Source organism: Somniosus microcephalus, unplaced genomic scaffold (assembly GCF_052327205.1).
Source record: "Somniosus microcephalus isolate GS21.2 unplaced genomic scaffold, FLI_Smic_1.0 unresolved_chr6, whole genome shotgun sequence".
Lineage (NCBI taxonomy): Eukaryota > Metazoa > Chordata > Chondrichthyes > Squaliformes > Somniosidae > Somniosus > Somniosus microcephalus.
This window is the reverse complement of record NW_028225184.1, coordinates 9050924-9057627: the sequence shown is the minus strand read 5'-3', so window position 1 is coordinate 9057627 and position 6704 is coordinate 9050924.

The window sequence follows — 6704 nt, the reverse complement described above, 5'->3', positions numbered from 1 at the left end:
GTTTCAAGGACAAAGAGAAGGGCGCGGCCAAGGAAGAAAACACCGGGAGCTGCGCCGACACCCTCTCTCTCTGACTCGCCGTGTGCATGCCCGTCTTGTCACCAGCGACAGAAACGAGAGGAAACCCCGAAATAGCCTGAACACCAGCCTCTCTCTATACTGGGCCGGCCCGGGGACTCCCACTACGGACGCGAGTCACCAAATCGGTCGTACGGGCCCACTGAGCGCACAACACAGGGAATCTCGTTGCAAACACTGCGTGTGCATACGTTGCTCACAAAGCTCAATGGGGTCACAGGCCCTGACCCGCTCAGAGGCACCTGTGTGACAAGACAACAAATGGAACTCGCTGGAATGTTTCTGCTGTCTTGTCATTTTAGACGGACCCACTGAGCGCACAACACAGTGGAACTCTCTGACAAACACTGCTTGTGCGTTAGCCCCAGTAAACAACTCAGCGGGGGTCACAGGCCCTGACCCGTTCAGAGGCACCTGTGTGACAAGACAACAAATGAAACTCGCTGGAATGTTTCTGCTGTCTTGTCATTTTAGACGGACCCACTGAGCGCACAACACAGTGGAACTCTCTGACAAAACACTGCTTGTGCATTAGCCCCAGTAAACAACTCAGTGGGGTCACAGGCCCTGACCGGTTCAGAGGCACCTGTGTGACAAGACAACAAATGAAACTTTAAAGACGCTGGCATGTACATCTTGTTTCTGCTGTCTTGGACGGGCCCACTGAGCGCACAACACAGGGGAACTTGGTGCAAACACTGCGTGTGCATAAGCCACAAAACACAAGCTCAGTGGGGTCACAGGCCCTGACCGGTTCAGAGGCACCTGTGTGACAGACAGCAAATGAAACTTAGACGCTGGAATTATTTATATGTTTCTGCTGTCTGTCTACGATTTCAGATTCACACTTAGAGTTTTTTGTCATTAAGTCATAAAAGCCACAAAACCACTTTAATATGACTTTCCAATACTCTTTGAAAGGTCTCTATATTGATAAAATGAGCCTTTTAGCAAAGTAACACTTTTCGGGCATTTTCAAAGTGCTCCCGCTGAGTGAATTTTGTTCTGAAAATCGTGTTCCCGAAAATCTCCGGGCACCCCGCCAACCCCCCCTGCCAGAAATGACAAGTGTCAAATCAGCGGGTCAAACGGCCACCTCTATCCGACCAGGAGCACCCAAATCCCCGCAAATGGCACTTTTTTTTTTCTTCATCGGGACTTCCGACGAGGTTAATGATTTCCCAAACTGCAACTCATTAACTATGTCCTGAGACACTTGCCAGAAATGACACATGTCAATTTGGCGGTAGCAAATCACTTTCCCAGGCCGGGAAGCAACACCCGAGGCCCGCAAAAGGCGGCCGAATATTTTCTCATCGGACTTCCGCGTTTTGGTTAATCATGTCTCGAAATCGTTAAATGCACATGTCAATTCGGCGGGAGCAATTCACTTTCCCCCCAAGCCGGAAAGCATCACCGGAGGCCCGCTTGAAGGGCCCTAATATTTTCTCATCGGACTTCCGCGTTTTGGTTAATCATGTCTCGAAATCGTTAAATGCACATGTCAATTCGGCGGGAGCAACTCACTTTCCCAGGCCGGGAAGCAACACCCGAGGCCCGCAAAAGGCGGCCGAATATTTTCTCATCGGACTTCCATATTTTGGGGGTTGGATTCTCTCCCGCATTCCAGCCCCCTGGCCACGGGTCGCTCATTCACTTTCAGCCCGGGCCTTGCCAATTTGGTTAATCAGTTAGCCATGCACCAGACTCGGCCTCGCCTTTTTCATTTATGGTTAATGATGTGCCCAGGCTGGGACTTAGTCTCTCCAGCAGCCAAAACTTTTCACTGGTTAATGAGGTGCCAAGCCCGGCACTTAGTCTCTCTCCCCAGCAAGCTTACTTGGTCGGCCGACATTTGGATCCATTTTCGGGGCTTAATCGGGTCGAATACGGTCCCTTACGCAAGGGGAGCCGAAGCCCCGGCCTCTGCCAGGCGTCAGGCTGCCGTTTTTTAAGCCCGACCAAAAACCCGAAAATTGGTTAAAAATGGAAATAAATTTCCACCCAAAAAGGGTTAAAAGTCGGTTGGACGGCAGCCCTGGTCGGTCTCTGCAGACCTGGAGGCCCTAGACAGTAATCTGGAAAACAGACAAAGTCTCGAGAAACCACCTCCTACCATTCTCCAGGTACCCCGCCAATCCCCCCTGCCAGAAATGACAAGTGTCAAATCAGCGGGACGGATTTGACTTTTGTGACCGACCGCTGGAACTTTTTTCGGCTACAGGCAGTCAAATTTTTCTCCTTCCGGACTTCCAGTACAACTTTGAACGGCCATATCTCCGCACTCCCGCGTCGGAGCCAAGCCGTTTTTACACCGTTAGACGCGGCTTCCCGTGCCCGTTCGAATGCCGCCCTGCTCGGCGGAAAAGGAGAATTTTTTTATTTTTCGGCCGATTTCGGGAAAAAAAATTCCCGCTCTGAACTCGGATTTTTCGGCTTTAATCGTTTCGTATACGGTCCCTTACGCAAGGGAGCCGAAGCCCCGGCCTCTGCCGGGCGTCAGGCTGCCGTTTTTAAGCCCGACCAAAAACCCGAAAATTGGTTAAAAATGGAAATAAATTTCCACCCAAAAAGGGTTAAAAGTCGGTTGGACGGCAGCCCGGGTCGGTCTCTGCAGACCTGGAGGCCCTAGACAGTAATCTGGAAAACAGATAAAGTCTCGAAAAACCACCTCCTACCATTCTCCAGGTACCCCGCCAATCCCCCCTGCCAGAAATGACAAGTGTCAAATCAGCGGGACGGATTTGACTTTTGTGACCGACCGCTGGAACTTTTTTCGGCTACAGGCAGTCAAATTTTTCTCCTTCCGGACTTCCAGTACAACTTTGAACGGCCATATCTCCGCACTCCCGCGTCGGAGCCAAGCCGTTTTTACACCGTTAGACGCGGCTTCCCGTGCCCGTTCGAATGCCACCCTGCTCGGCGGAAAAGGAGACATTTTTTTTTTTCCGGCCGTTTTCGGGAAAAAATTTTCCCGCTCTGAACTCCGATTTTACGCCTTTAATCGATTCGGAGACGGTCGCTTACGCAAGGGAGGCGAAGCCCGGGCCTCTGCCGGGCGTCAGCCTGCCGTATGTAAGCCCGTCCGAAGCATGAGTTCCCACTTTTGGTTATCCAGTTGTCAATTTTAAAATTTCAGTTAATCAGTTGCCTGCTTGGTTAATCATTTGTCGCTCTGACATTTGGTTAACCAGTTGTCGATGTTCGAAATTCAGTTAATGAGTTGCCTCTTTGAAATTTCAGTTAATGAGTTGGCCCTTTGGTTACTCATTTGTCCCTGTGTCTTTTGGTTTACCAGTTGTCGATGTTCGAAATTCAGTTAATGAGTTGCCTCCTTGGTTACTCATTTGTCGCTCTGGCTTTTGGTTAACCAGTTGTCGATGTTCAAAATTACAGTTAATGAGTTGCCTCTTTGAAATTTCAGTTAATGAGTTGGCCCTTTGGTTACTCATTTGTCCCTGTGTCTTTTGGTTAACCAGTTGTCGATGTTCGAAATTCAGTTAATGAGTTGCCTCCTTGGTTAATCATTTGTCGCTCTGACTCTTGGTTAACCAGTTGTCGATGTTCAAAATTTCAGTTAATGAGCTGCTCTTATGTTCTATGATTTCCTACCTTGACAACTCATTAACCAGTGTTTCAAACAATGCACCAGGCCATTTGACGACCCCAACTCGGTTCCACAAGCGGGAAAGCAGCACCCCAAGGCCCGGTAAGGGGGCCGAATACATTCCCATCGTGAATTCCGTCCCAAATGTGAATGACAAGTTTTCAGTTAATCAGTTGCCTGCTTGGTTACTCATTTGTCGCTCTGACATTTGGTTAACCAGTTGTCGATGTTCAAATTTCAGTTAATGAGTAGCCTCTTTGAAATTTCAGTTAATGAGTTGGCCCTTTGGTTACTCATTTGTCCCTGTGTCTTTTGGTTACCCAGTTGTCGATGTTCGAAATTCAGTTAATGAGTTGCCTCCTTGGTTAATCATTTGTCGCTCTGACTCTTGGTTAACCAGTTGTCGATGTTCGAAATTCAGTTAATGAGTTGCCTCCTTGGTTAATCATTTGTCGCTCTGGCTTTTGGTTAACCAGTTGTCGATGTTCAAAATTTCAGTTAATGAGCTGCTCTTATGTTCTATGATTTCCGACCTTGACAACTCATTAACCAGTGTTTCAAACAATGCACCAGGCCATTTGACGACCCCAACTCGGTTCCACAAGCGGGAAAGCAGCACCCCAAGGCCCGGTAAGGGGGCCGAATACATTCCCATCCTGAATTCCGTCCCAAATGTGAATGACAAGTTTTCAGTTAATCAGTTGCCTGCTTGGTTAATCATTTGTCGCTCTGACATTTGGTTACCCAGTTGTCGATGTTCAAATTTCAGTTAATGAGTAGCCTCTTTGAAATTTCAGTTAATGAGTTGGCCCTTTGGTTACTCATTTGTCCCTGTGTCTTTTGGTTACCCAGTTGTCGATGTTCGAAATTCAGTTAATGAGTTGCCTCCTTGGTTAATCATTTGTCGCTCTGACTCTTGGTTAGCCAGTTGTCGATGTTCGAAATTCAGTTAATGAGTTGCCTCCTTGGTTAATCATTTGTCGCTCTGACATTTGGTTAACCAGTTGTCGATGTTCGAAATTCAGTTACTGAGTTGCCTCCTTGGTTAATCATTTGTCGCTCTGGCTTTTGGTTAACCAGTTGTCGATGTTCAAAATTTCAGTTAATGAGTTGCCTCTTTGAAATTTCAGTTAATGAGTTGGCCCTTTGGTTACTCATTTGTCCCTGTGTCTTTTGGTTACCCAGTTGTCGATGTTCGAAATTCAGTTAATGAGTTGCCTCCTTGGTTAATCATTTGTCGCCCTGACTCTTGGTTAACCAGTTGTCGATGTTCGAAATTCAGTTAATGAGTTGCCTCCTTGGTTAATCATTTGTCGCTCTGGCTTTTGGTTAACCAGTTGTCGATGTTCAAAATTTCAGTTAATGAGCTGCTCTTATGTTCTATGATTTCCTACCTTGACAACTCATTAACCAGTGTTTCAAACAATGCACCAGGCCATTTGACGACCCCAACTCGGTTCCACAAGCGGGAAAGCAGCACCCCAAGGCCCGGTAAGGGGGCCGAATACATTCCCATCGTGAATTCCGTCCCTAATGTGAATGACAAGTTTTCAGTTAATCAGTTGCCTGCTTGGTTACTCATTTGTCGCTCTGACATTTGGTTAACCAGTTGTCGATGTTCAAATTTCAGTTAATGAGTAGCCTCTTTGAAATTTCAGTTAATGAGTTGGCCCTTTGGTTACTCATTTGTCCCTGTGTCTTTTGGTTACCCAGTTGTCGATGTTCGAAATTCAGTTAATGAGTTGCCTCCTTGGTTAATCATTTGTCGCCCTGACTCTTGGTTAACCAGTTGTCGATGTTCGAAATTCAGTTAATGAGTTGCCTCCTTGGTTAATCATTTGTCGCTCTGACATTTGGTTAACCAGTTGTCGATGTTCGAAATTCAGTTAATGAGTTGCCTCCTTGGTTAATCATTTGTCGCTCTGACTTTTGGTTAACCAGTTGTCGATGTTCAAAATTTCAGTTAATGAGCTGCTCTTATGTTCTATGATTTCCGACCTTGACAACTCATTAACCAGTGTTTCAAACAATGCACCAGGCCATTTGACGACCCCAACTCGGTTCCACAAGCGGGAAAGCAGCACCCCAAGGCCCGGTAAGGGGGCCGAATACATTCCCATCGTGAATTCCGTCCCAAATGTGAATGACAAGTTTTCAGTTAATCAGTTGCCTGCTTGGTTACTCATTTGTCGCTCTGACATTTGGTTAACCAGTTGTCGATGTTCAAATTTCAGTTAATGAGTAGCCTCTTTGAAATTTCAGTTAATGAGTTGGCCCTTTGGTTACTCATTTGTCCCTGTGTCTTTTGGTTACCCAGTTGTCGATGTTCGAAATTCAGTTAATGAGTTGCCTCCTTGGTTAATCATTTGTCGCTCTGACTCTTGGTTAACCAGTTGTCGATGTTCGAAATTCAGTTACTGAGTTGCCTCCTTGGTTAATCATTTGTCGCTCTGACATTTGGTTAGCCAGTTTTCGATGTTCGAAATTCAGTTAATGAGTTGCCTCCTTGGTTAATCATTTGTCGCTCTGGCTTTTGGTTAACTAGTTGTCGATGTTCAAAATTTCAGTTAATGAGTTGCCTCTTTGAAATTTCAGTTAATGAGTTGGCCCTTTGGTTACTCATTTGTCCCTGTGTCTTTTGGTTAACCAGTTGTCGATGTTCGAAATTCAGTTAATGAGTTGCCTCCTTGGTTAATCATTTGTCGCTCTGACTCTTGGTTAACCAGTTGTCGATGTTCGAAATTCAGTTATTGAGTTGCCTCCTTGGTTAATCATTTGTCGCTCTGACTCTTGGTTAACCAGTTGTCGATGTTCGAAATTCAGTTAATGAGTTGCCTCTTTGAAATTTCAGTTAATGAGTTGGCCCTTTGGTTACTCATTTGTCCCTGTGTCTTTTGGTTAACCAGTTGTCGATGTTCGAAATTCAGTTAATGAGTTGCCTCCTTGGTTAATCATTTGTCGCTCTGGCTTTTGGTTAACCAGTTGTCGATGTTCAAAATTTCAGTTAATGAGTTGCCTC